At 41.7% G+C, this 12,043-nt stretch overlaps 1 protein-coding gene across 2 annotated transcripts in view; it reads right to left on the bottom strand.

Moving 5' to 3' along the window:
* LOC122541203 (uncharacterized) overlaps window positions 1-7,658 on the bottom strand; it is a 66,558-nt gene extending 58,900 nt beyond the window's left edge. The window contains exon 1 of one of the 2 annotated variants that reach the window (XR_015752915.1): window positions 7,239-7,658. The gene's annotated coding sequence lies outside the window, so the exon portion shown is untranslated. The remainder of the gene's footprint in view (window positions 1-7,238) is intronic. The other variant, XM_087978728.1, reaches the window with a different exon arrangement.
* Window positions 7,659-12,043: the final 4,385 nt, after the last annotated feature.

Raw genomic sequence — 12,043 nt, 5'->3', positions numbered from 1 at the left:
GGAGCCAGGCAACTCTGTGCACAGACCAAGGTAAGAAAATTAACTTTTAAGTACTGCCTTGGTGGCTGGGATTGAGTTCTAGTAGTTAATAAGGGACTAACGAAGGAACTCAATATGTGTAAGGAAAAAGCCTCCGGAAAAAGAAAATGGAAACAGAGGTGGGGTCCCTGACAACATACCTCCAGAAAGTCCGTTGGGCAGGATGTTGTAGAATTGGAAAAATAATACTTGTACAAGGGGAAAAGATAGGAAAAAGAAGATTAAATATTGTTGCTTTGTATGCACTGAGGAATCCATTCTTCATCCTGCCGTCTTTTGGCCAAAGTACGGGTCGGACGAAGACTGGGTTTGTAAATATTTGAATTTATATGTCAATGGAAAACAACCTTACAGTCAGGGGGAATCAGATTATGCTTCGTGTCAGAAGTAGCTAAAGAGCTACTGAGGGTACACTTCGTAACTAAATCATGGCCAAACACGACCTATAGCATTGTAATTGAGCAATGACTGGTCAGGACTACTTAAGAAAACTAATTTTGGATTTAAATCAAGGGACTAAAACGGGTAATTATAGTGGATTTCAAAGTTGGGAACTGTATGCATTTTACATTTTAAATATTAAACACTGAATATATGAATTTATAATATATAAATATATATTTACAAATAAGATTCCAAAATGTATAGTTAGGAACAGGCTTTAGACAAGCATAAATTGATAAATTGTATTTGAGATTACAAGGAGAAAGAGGGTCCTGGTATTTGAGGTTACAGGGATCAAGAAATATTGCAATATTTCTTAAAAAGAATCAAGGTCTGAACAAAACATTGGGTGATGAGGAATGGCCATTAGGTGACCCTAAAGCTGTTCAATTGGTTAAATCGGCTCAGCAATTGATCTGGAAACGTAACATGAAAACCAGAAACGAAAGGCAAAAATAATGATAGCCATGGTTGATGAGATAATGAAGAAAAGGACAAACCTAAGCGGAGAAGGAAATCGGAATGGTAGCGGGCAGCATGTTGAAAATAAGGGAAATAAGGAAGGAGATGTTAAGGGGTCTGGTAGACAGGAACAAGGATCAAAGTGGAAATCCCCACAGGCGGGACATTATTACTGTGGAAAGACAGGTCACTTTAAGAGAGAGTGTCCAGATCTGAAAAAGGAAGCAAAGCAGTACTGTTTATGAACCTTGATGAAGAATAGGGGTGTCAGGGGATCCTGCCTCCAGGGACCCACCAGGAACCCTTGATAAATTTAAAGGTGGGACCTTACAAAGAGGACGTAGTTTTCCTAGTCGATACAGGGGTAGCAAGGTCATTCTTAAATTTTAAGCCGAAGGGAGTGGGAGCAAAAGAGTCAATTGGATTATGGCGACAGTTTTGTGATGAGAGGCACAAAGAATCAGTTTTACGCTCATGATAAGATACTGCCACTAAATTGAGGGTTGAATTAGCTGCAAATGGTGCTATGAAATCTGTTGAGGTTCTTAAAAATGAATGTGCTCGAGCAAAACAATTACAGAAACAGAATGAGAAGTCACAAGTGATTGGTAAACAAACAGAACTGCGCAATTACAGTTTTTAAAATGTTTTTGTCACTTGTTGCGTTTTCACCCTGAATTATATAATATATATAATTAATAATTAATATTTATAATAAATCAATTGTGTTAGCCTGAATCAATATTAATTGGCAGGATTCCTTCACGCATTCTCAGTGACCTGTCATATTGATTCATGGTTAATTTAAAACATGACTGCATCAATTCATTTTAAATTAAAGAACTGAAAGCTACATTACTGGCCAGAGTGCGTGCAGGCAGTGGTAGCAACAGCCTTCTTGGTAGAAGAGAGTCGAAAACTTACTTTTGGGGAAGCCTTAAATAGTCAGCATCCCACATCAGGTACAGAACAAATTGCACAGAAAGCAGGACGATGGCTCAAAGACTCTAGGATCTTGAAATATGAGAGAGTATTAATAGAGAAGGATGATCTTGTATTAGTCACAGACAATTGTTTGAATCCAGCTGCATTTCTGTGGCGGGGAGAGGTAAAAGGCACAATGGATATGCTGTAGTAGATGGGATAGAGGGAAGCGTTATTGAGGCTGTAAGACCGCCCAATGGCTGGTCAGCCCAAACTTGTGAACTCTATGCCCTAGAAAGAGCTCTCAGAAACTTAGAAGTCAAAGAAGGAATGATATATACAGACTCCAAATATGCATTTGGAGTGGTACATACCTTTGGAAAAATTTGGCAAGAGAGAGGACTGATAAGTAGCAGAGGAAATGGACTAGCACACGAGGAATCGATAAAACAAGTGCTGGAATCTTTGTTACTCCCGAGAGAAATATCGATAGTTCATATAAACTGACATCAGAAGGGGAATGACCCGGAAACAAGGGGAAATAAATTGGCCGATGAGGTCGCTAAAGAAGCGGCCCTAAATCCACAAGGAGCAGTGATACACTCCCTAATATCTGCAATTCCAGATCTTCAGGGTACCCCGTTGTTTACTGCAAAGGAGGAAAAGGAACTAAAAGACTTAGGAGCTGCAAAGACAGCGGATGGGTGCTGGATGTTACCCGATGGGAGGGAAATTTTGAATAAAATGATGATGTGAGAAATTATGGCTGTCTTACACCAGGGGAGTCACTGGGGAGTGCAAGCAATTTGTGATTTAGTCTTAAGAAAATATGGATGCAAAGGGATATATACGATAGCCAAACAGATATGCGAGGGATGTATAACATGTTAAAAAAAAACAAGGAGGTGTTAAGGAAACAAGTCCTAGGAGGGAGAGAACCTGGGCTAAGACCATTTCAGAGTATTCGAGTAGATTATACCTAATTACCCCGAGTGGGCAGACTGAGGTATATGCTGATAATGGTTGATCACCTAAATGGATGGGTGGAAGCATACCCTTTAGCCACTGCCACTGCAAGTGGGGTGTCCAAGATAATACCCGAACAATTAATCCCTAGATACGGTATAGTGGAATGCATAGATTCAGATCAGGGAACTCATATTACCTCCAGGGTACTCCAGGGGGTAATGGAGGGATTAGGAATCTCCTGGGAGTTCCACACTCCTTGGCACTTCATCAGGAAAGGTTGAGAGAATGAACTCAAGAAGCAGTTATCAAAATTAGTAATAGAAACCAGACTCCCTTGGACTAAGTGTTTACCTATAGCCCTTTTGCGAGTGCGAACGGCCCCAAGGAAAGATATGGGGCTGTCCCCTTATAAGATATTGTTTGGCCTGCCCGATCTGGGAACAAAAGGGGAATTGCCGACCCTGGAGACTAAAGATCTGTTCTTGAAGAAGTATATGCTGGACTTGTCTTTGTCTTTTCCCAGAAAACAGACTCCATCCCCTGAATTCACCGTCCATCCGCTCCAACCGGGGGATTGGGTCCGAGTCAAATATTGGACTGAGGCCAAATTGCAACCAGACTGGGAGGGGCTGGACCAAGCACTCCTAACCACTGAAACAGCAATAAGAACGGCAGAGAAAGGCTGGACTCACTACACTCGGATCAAAGGGCCAGTGGAATCTCCAGTTGAGACAGAAGTCTGAACAGCTGAATTGACAAAAGAAGTACTTAAACTTAAGTTGAAAAGACTTTAAATAACTGACTATACGGTAGTGGCGTTAGCGCAGGATAGTTTCTGTAATACTGTATGTGAAGTCTCTCCTGATTATATGGTAGCAGCGTAAGCGTGGGATAGTTTCTGCAGTACTGTATGTTAAGTCTCTCAGTACCTCCATACCACTACAGAATGGGAAAAACGTTTAGGTACATTATATTAGCTTTTCTAGTCTTAGGACTCTGTCAGATTACGGTGATGTCATCTTACTCAGTGATAACGGTTCCTGAAAGTACAAATCCACAAGTCATAGAAACAGATGCCTGCAGCCTGGTGGATTGTGGAGATGTAATAAATCAAAGGCAGTACAGTAACTCAGAGATACATCTTAGATTTTATGAAAGAATTCCAGAGGGGGAGGGGTGTGGCATGGGATAAGACTAGCGGGAAGAAAATGTCCCAGAGAGAAAAGTGTAAGAGATATCTTCGGAATAAAGAATGTAAAGAATGGCAGAGGCAGGAAGGCCTCAGGGGTGACCTCTTGATTAATCCACTCGTTACAGTACACCGAGACCCCTTCCGGTCAGCTCTTGACTGTCCCGATAAAAAGTGTAACCCAATATATTTAATAATAAAGAAAACTTCATAGTATGAAGCAGTTTTAGGGGGAGAAAACGATCAGGTCCAATTAAACCAAATCCTTGGGATAGAGATGAAAGCAGACGGGAAGAATTTCCTGGGATGTTGTTTTAAAATACAGGTGAAAGGCAGAACCCGAGTAGGAGAAAGGAATAGTAAAATCCCTTACTCTAACCCTAAGGTGATAAAGATAGTAGAGGTAAAGGACTTAAAGCAGACCATTGAAGTAGAAACGGGATATGGGGGTACAAATGCCTGGGTTGAATGGGTAAAGTACACTGTGAAAAGTTTGAATAAAAGCAATTGTTATGCATGTGCCTCTGGGAGACCAATGGCCCAAGTAGTCCCCTTTCCGTTCAGGGGGAAGCGAAACAGGAGGAGCATGACATGCATGATAGCCCTGTATCAGGATGAGACTGCATGGAGTAATAAAGATTGTATGCCCTTCTATTAAAGTTCCCTCCTCTAAAGAAGGAAGGCTTGAAGATGCCCCCCATGTTTTCGGTCATGGTCAGAAATCACAGATTGTGTGTAAATAGGTGAGGAACAGATCGGTCCAGATATTTGGGGGAGCTGAAATCATGTACTGAGATTGAGTACGTGACGGAAAAGGGAGGGTACTACTCAGCATTAAGGATTCCCCAAGCGGATCTGTGGTGGTACTGCGGAGAGAAAATATAGAGACCCACCCTACCTCTAGATTGGAGGGGCATGTGTGTAATTGTACAACTGGCAATTCCGTTCACCCTGGCATTTGAAAAGAAAGAGATAGTAAAGGAAGGGGACGAAGTAAGAGATCACTATTGGGTACTTCGTTTGATGATCAGGTATATCTAGACTCTATAGGAGTCCCAAGAGGGGTACATGATGAGTTCAAGGCTCGTAACCATATCACGGCAGGCTTTGAATCAACTCTCTTTTGGTGGCTAACAGTTAACAAAAATGTGGATTGGATAAATTATATTTTCTATAATCAGCAAAGGTTTATCAATCACACTAGAGATGCAATTAAAGGTATAGCCGAACAACTTGATGCAACCAGCCGAATGGCATGGGAGAATAGAATGGCCCGAGATATGATCCTGGCAGAAAAAGAGGGAGTGTGTGTAATGTTAGGAGGGAGCTGTTGTACCTTTATTCCAAATAACACAGCCCCAAATGGGTCTATTACTCGAGCTCTGCAAGGTCTAACAACACTAGCCGAAGAACTAGCTGAAAATTCAAGAATCAGCACATCATTCACTGGGTGGCGAGAATCATGGTTTGGAAAATGGAAGGGTGTAGTGATTTCAGTCCTTACCTCTTTGATCGTAGTGGTGGGAGGACTAATCGCACTAGGATGCTGTATCGTACCCTGCACACGGGGGGTTAATTCTAAGATTGATTGAAACAACTTTAGCCACACAAATGCCTTTAAAGAACAATCCGGGGGAAGGGCTCTACCTGTTGAACAATGAGGGAATAAGTGACCCCGGGAAGAATTCCAGAATGGATGAAATTTCGGGAAAAATGTTGGTCAGTTTGGGAGCAACATAGTAAAAAAATGTAGAAGATAACAAAAGATAATAAAAAGAAAGGGGAGAAATTGTGGGATATAGGTAAAACAGTGGTACTTCTGCAAGTATAATTGAGTTCAAAGTTTGTGAGAAGATTTGTAGCTCGGGTGCTCGTTGTTGTGGTTCTGTTCGCCGAGCTGGGAATTTGTGTTGCAGACGTTTCATTCCCTGTCTAGGTGACATCCTCAGTGCTTGGGAGCCTCCTGTGAAGCGCTTCTGTGTTGTTTCCTCCGGCATTTATAGTGGTTTGTCTCTGCCGCTTCCGGTTGTCAGTTCTAGCTGTCCACTGCAGTGGCCAGTATATTGGGTCCAGGTCGGTGTGTTTGTTGATAGAATCTGTGGATGAGTGCCATGCCTCTCGGAATTCCCTGGCTGTTCTCTGTTTGGCTGGTCCTAAAATAGTAGTGTTTTCCCAGTCGAACTCATGTTGCCTGTCATCTGCGTGTGTGGCTATTAAGGATAGCTGGTCGTGTCGTATAATTGAGTACTAACTTTTGTGTATAATTGTGCGATATAGGTAAATAGTTACTAACTTTAGTGTATAATTGTAGATAATTGGGTACTAACTTTTGTGCATAATTATTCTAGCAAATAATTTCTTTCATCATGATAGTTTAAAAATTTACAGTCTCAGCAAAATAGCTGAGAGCTGAAACGCATAAACTAGACAAGAAAAGACACATTGTTAAGATGTATATTCAGGAATGGAATGTACCTATGAACAATGGAAGATGTTACAAGCAAACAGATAAAGTGAAAAGAACATCAAGATCCAAGTTTAATAAAATCTCCATTATGTCAGCACTTACAGAGGGGAGGGTCACCAACTTGGAGAAGGGGGTAAGTAATAAGGGCGGAGCGCAGCTGGGTAGTGGCAGAACACAATAAGGGAGCTTGATAGGTATGAAGGCCTGTGAGGTAAACGGGGAGTACTAAAAATTAAAACTGTATAAATTGTAAAGCAATCCCTGAATGTGTGTGCCCACTGACTACCCCTTCTTGCAAGAAGGTTCCAATAAAATTCGCTGCTTCAGATTTTGACTCGGACTGAAATTTATTATACTGTGAGTTTTATTTCTCACATAGCAGGAAAAGCAAAACCTAATATCAATCCCTGGGGAACACTCTACAAACCTTCCTTCGGCTTAAAACATGTTTATTGGCCGTTAATCTCTTTTTTTAATGACTCAGCCAATTTGGTCTCTGCGTTGTTACTGTTCCTTGGACACCAAGATCAATAACTTACCTCACAAGTCGTCCCACGTACAGAACTAAAAATTTCAAATCCTTATTGACAAAATGTTCCTGTAATTAATGTTAGAATGTTTCATTTTGGGACAGTAATATCTATAACAGAACAACAGATGTCAACATTTATCAGGTCTGTCTAAATCTTGTGAAACCCAACATCTCCAGAAATATCTCGGACATTTCAGAGAAAAAAAACTCACATTTGATGAGAGAATGTTGAAGATATTTTCTCTGGCAGCGTCTTCCTGTGTTTGATGGAGGGAGGGACAGGTCACCTCCTCAAACATGACTGAATTGCAGCCCCAAGCCCAGAAAGCTCCCTCTTCGCTGAGGTTGTTTAAAATCTCCACAGGGACTCAGCTCAATTCATCCAAACCGCTCACAACCCCGCTCCGAACTACATTACCCATAGTGCATATGGGACCCGCGTCTGAACAGAGAGGGTCTGCAATATATAATCAGGGAAAAACTGCCCGCGGTGCCTGACGGGCATTGTAGTTCCTATCCACACAGCGACAGTTGGCACCCGAGCGTTCGGCAGTTTAAATTTGAAAGCGCGCGAGCTCGAGCGGCTTCACGAAGACGGCGCTGGAAACGGCTGTGCGCCCCTGTAAATAGGATTTTTTTTATGGAAGGTTCCGCTTCCTATGAACTTGAAATTATAAACCCACTAATCGAGACAGTCTCCCAGCTCACAATGACATTGATTATTATATTGCATAGAAGGAGGAACTGAAATAAATCAGCATTAATACGTAAATGATGTTAGGGAAATTCACGGGATATAAGGCTGATAAGTCTCCAGGATCCGATAATGTAATATCGCCAAATTTGCAAATGACACAAAGCTTGGTGGTTGGGTGAACTGTGAGAAGAATACAGAGATGCTTCATTGTGACAAGTTGAATGAGTAGGTAAAATGCATGACAGATGAAATATAATGCGGTCATCCAATTTGAAAGCAAAAACAGGAAGGCATTATTATCTGACAATAGATAGCAAAAAGGAAAGGCGCAATGAGACCTGGCTGCCCTTGTACACTATCACAGAAAATATGCATACAGGTGCAGCAGGTGGTGAAAAAGGCAAACTATGTTGGTCTTCACAGTGAGAAGATTTGAGTACAGAAGCAGAATGTCTTGCTGCAATTGTAGATTGATTTTGTAAGATCACGCATGGAGCACTGCTTACAGCTTTGAAATGATGTTCTGGCAAGGGAGGAAGTGCAACGAAGATTTACCAGACTGATTCCTAGAATGGCAAGACGGATGTATGAAGAGAGTCGAGAGTGTGGTGCTGGAAAAGCACAGCAGGTCAGGCAGCACCTCAGCACCAGCTGAATCGATGTTTCGGGCATAGGCCCTTCATCAGGAATTCCCGATGCCCAAAACATCAAATCTCTTGTTCCTCAGATTCTGCCTGGTCTGCTGTACTTTTCCAGCACCACACTCTTGACTCTGATCTCCAGCACCTGCAGTCCTCACTTTCTCCTAGTTGATTCCCTCATGATATATGAAGAGAGACTGTATTGGTTAAGACTATTTTCACAGGTATTCAGAAGAATGGTGGGGGGATCTCAAAGATACCTGTAAAATTCCAGCAAGACCATAACAAGAGTAAATGCAGAAGGATATTCCAATGACTAGGAGCTCAGAACTAGGGGTCGCAATTTAAGGATGTGGGCGAGGATATTGAGGAGTGAGATGATGAAAAATTCTTCATCCTGAGAGTGGTGAACCTGTAGAATTCTCTGCCATAATGTCATTAAGGCCAAAACATTGATTTTTTTCTTAAAAAGGAGTGAAATATACTTCTTAGAGCAAAAGGAATCAAAAGATATGGGAAGAAAGCAGGAACAGGCTACTGAATTGGATGATCAGCCATGACCATGTTGAATGGCAGAACAGGCTTAAGGGGCTGAATGATCCACTCCTGTTGCTATGTGAAAGGGAAGAGAATGGATCCTCTCTGCTAAGATAAAAAAAAGACAAGACTGTTGTGTACGTGTGGTTGGGGGAAGACAAATCGAGATCAGATATAATGTGGTAAGATTCTGAAGTTATGGACCTCGAGGCTGAAGTGGAAAATGAAGTGTTGTGCTTCAATGGAACATTGCAGCAGGCACAGGACAAAAATGATTGCTTGAGAGCAAGATGGTTTATTGAAATGGTAGGTAGCCGGGAAGCTAGGGTCATTCTTACACATGGAGTGAAGTTGTTCAACAAAGTGGTCATTTGGTCTGTCTTTGATCTCACTAATGTAAAGATCAGCACATTAGGAGCAACAAATGTAGTAAAATAGTTTGAAGGAAGTACAGGAAACAACAACACAATAATCCTGGGACTATAGCCATTTTACCTTTACCTTATTCAGTGTACATCAAACTCTGAATCGAACAAAATAACAAAACAGTTGAAAATGACTCATGCCATTTCCCAGAACATGAAATAAATCTTGGAAGAGTATAATTATCACACCATTATTACATCAAGGTCTGATGGGCTGAGGGAACTCACGTCTGCAGAGACTTACCCTCTACTTCCTCACCATATTTAGAATAGTAGTCCTCCCAGACAGGACAGTACAAACATTCCGCATGGTACTAGTCAAACCCCTGTAACCTGAAGAGGGTCTGTCTATAATTCATATCCCCACATGCACTCCCAAGAGCAGGCTCACTTCAATGCATGCACATACTCTCAAAACCATCAAAAAAATACACCAGGACAATGATTACTGTAAAACCCCTCCCCACCAAATCACCTCACACATTGTAACAATCTCACATCCTGGTTCATGATCAGTCCATTAAGATTGGGAGCTGGTTTTGATGGGAAGACCCTGTTTATTAGATCAGGTTGGTTTCAATCTCATAAGTTAAAAAAAAAATCACACAACACCCGTTTATAGTCCAACGGGTTTATTTGGAAGCACTAGCTTTCGGAGCACTGTTCCTTCATCAGGTGGTTGTGGAGCATAAGACCATAAGGCACAGAATTTATAGCAAAAGGGGTGGCATGGTGCCTCAGTGGTGAGCAGTGCTGCCTCACACCACCAGAGACCTGGGTTTGATTGCAACCTCAGGTAACTGCCTGTGTGGAGTTTGCACATTCTCCCCATGTTTGCATGAGTTTCCTCTGGGTGCTCCGGTTTTCTCTCGCAATCCAAAGATGTGCAGGTTAGGTGAATTGGTCATGCTATATTGCTCATAGTGTTCGAGGATGTCTGGGCTACTGCATTAGTCGGGGGTAAGCATGGGACAATGGGGTGGGGTAATGGGTCTGGCTGAGTTACTCTTTGGTGGGGGCCGGTGTGGACTTGTTGGGCCGAAGGGCCTGTTTCCACACTGTAGGGATTATACGAAGATTACAATGTCATGCAAGTGAAATGATATATTGAACAAACCTACATTGTTGTTAAATCTTTCATCTTTTAGAATGGGTTGCAGTTTTCGGAGCTGAGTTGAGATGTCACCCTTTGTTATAAAACCTTAAATTATCTCAAGAATGTAACATAAAAGAAGTTCTGGAATTTACATAGTAATGAACCAAAAACTGCAACCCATTCTAAAAAATGAAAAACTTAATAACAATCTAGATTTGTTCAATGTATCATTTCAGTTGCACGACACTATAATCTTTTGCTATAAATTCTGTGTCTTATGGCCATATGCTCCACAATCCCTGATGAACGAGCAGTGCTCTGTGAAAGCCAATGCTTCCAAATAAACCTATTGGACTATAACCTTTTAACTCTGTCCACTCCAGTCCAACACCAGCTCCTCCACATCAATCTCATCAGAAAGTTCTCTGGGATGATCTCATTTAGGAGAAAGTGAGGACTGCAGATGCTGAAGATCAGAGTCAAGAGTGCGGTGCTGGAAAAGCACAGTAGGTCAGGCAGCATCCAAGGTGTAGGTGAATCGATGTTTCAGGCATAAACCCTTCATGCCCGAAACATTGATTCTCCTGCTCCTTGGATGCTGCTTGACCTGCTGTGCTTTTCCAGCACCACACTCTCGACTGGGATGATCATTTCAAAGAAATGTGGAGCACAGTCAAGTGCGGTGGCTCCATACAGCTTGTTACATTGTCACTATTATTTACAGTTCTATAGGGTGGCCAGAGGAGTTCAGTGATCAAAACAAATTGAACTGTACAGACACTCCCTAATTGTTGGTCTGCTGGATTTCATGAAATGTTTTTTTCACTGCTGCCTCAGCCTTTCTATTTGACTGGGGATAATTTGGAGATGATGTGTGGTGTGGATTAATCAATCATTCAGGAAATGTCTGAATTCTTCACTTGTGAACTGAGATCATTGCCACTGATCACAATGTCATGAACTTCATGACGACTGATGTGGTTTCAGACATTCTACAATCTCACTGGGAGATAGTGACATCAGCTGCTCTAACTCCCCCCACATCTCAAAAATAGACGACTGTGACAAGATAATCAGTTTCAGTGAGAGTGAAGAGGTATACTCCAAGTTTCATCCATGGGCTGTCTGGGATGTGACGAGTCATGATCATCTCTTTATCTTGTTTAGCTTGATGTTCATTACAAGCACTGCACTGGCTGATGTGGTGTTTCACCTCATTGTTAATGTTTGGCCAGTACAGCACTTCTATTAACTTTTTCAGACTAGACTCAATTCCATGATGCTTTGTGTTGGATGTGTTTCCGTATCTCTTTTCTCATCTCTTTAGGGATAACCTTTAGGGATAACCAAGATGCAATCTTGGGTATCACTTCATCTCTGTTTGTCCAATATTCTCTTATAGTCACAGGGGAGTCCATTCTTTCATCACAACTTCTTGTAACATTTGAAGAATTACATCTCATTGAGTAGTGGAAGACACTTTTCTGTCACAGCCAATGTCTGGGTTAATGATTTCCAGAGCATGTCATATTGTTGCTTCTTGAATCTGGAATATTTTGCAATCTGCACCAGCATCAAATTCCTTCACAGTGCAGTTCTCAACAGCACGTTAGTGTTGTAT

This window comes from Chiloscyllium plagiosum, unplaced genomic scaffold, assembly GCF_037043375.1.
Source record: "Chiloscyllium plagiosum isolate Xiang-an unplaced genomic scaffold, Cpla_swu_hap1 HiC_scaffold_35, whole genome shotgun sequence".
Taxonomy (NCBI): domain Eukaryota; kingdom Metazoa; phylum Chordata; class Chondrichthyes; order Orectolobiformes; family Hemiscylliidae; genus Chiloscyllium; species Chiloscyllium plagiosum.
Note: the sequence above shows the minus strand (reverse complement) of the source record. Positions and strands in the feature narration are given on the sequence as shown.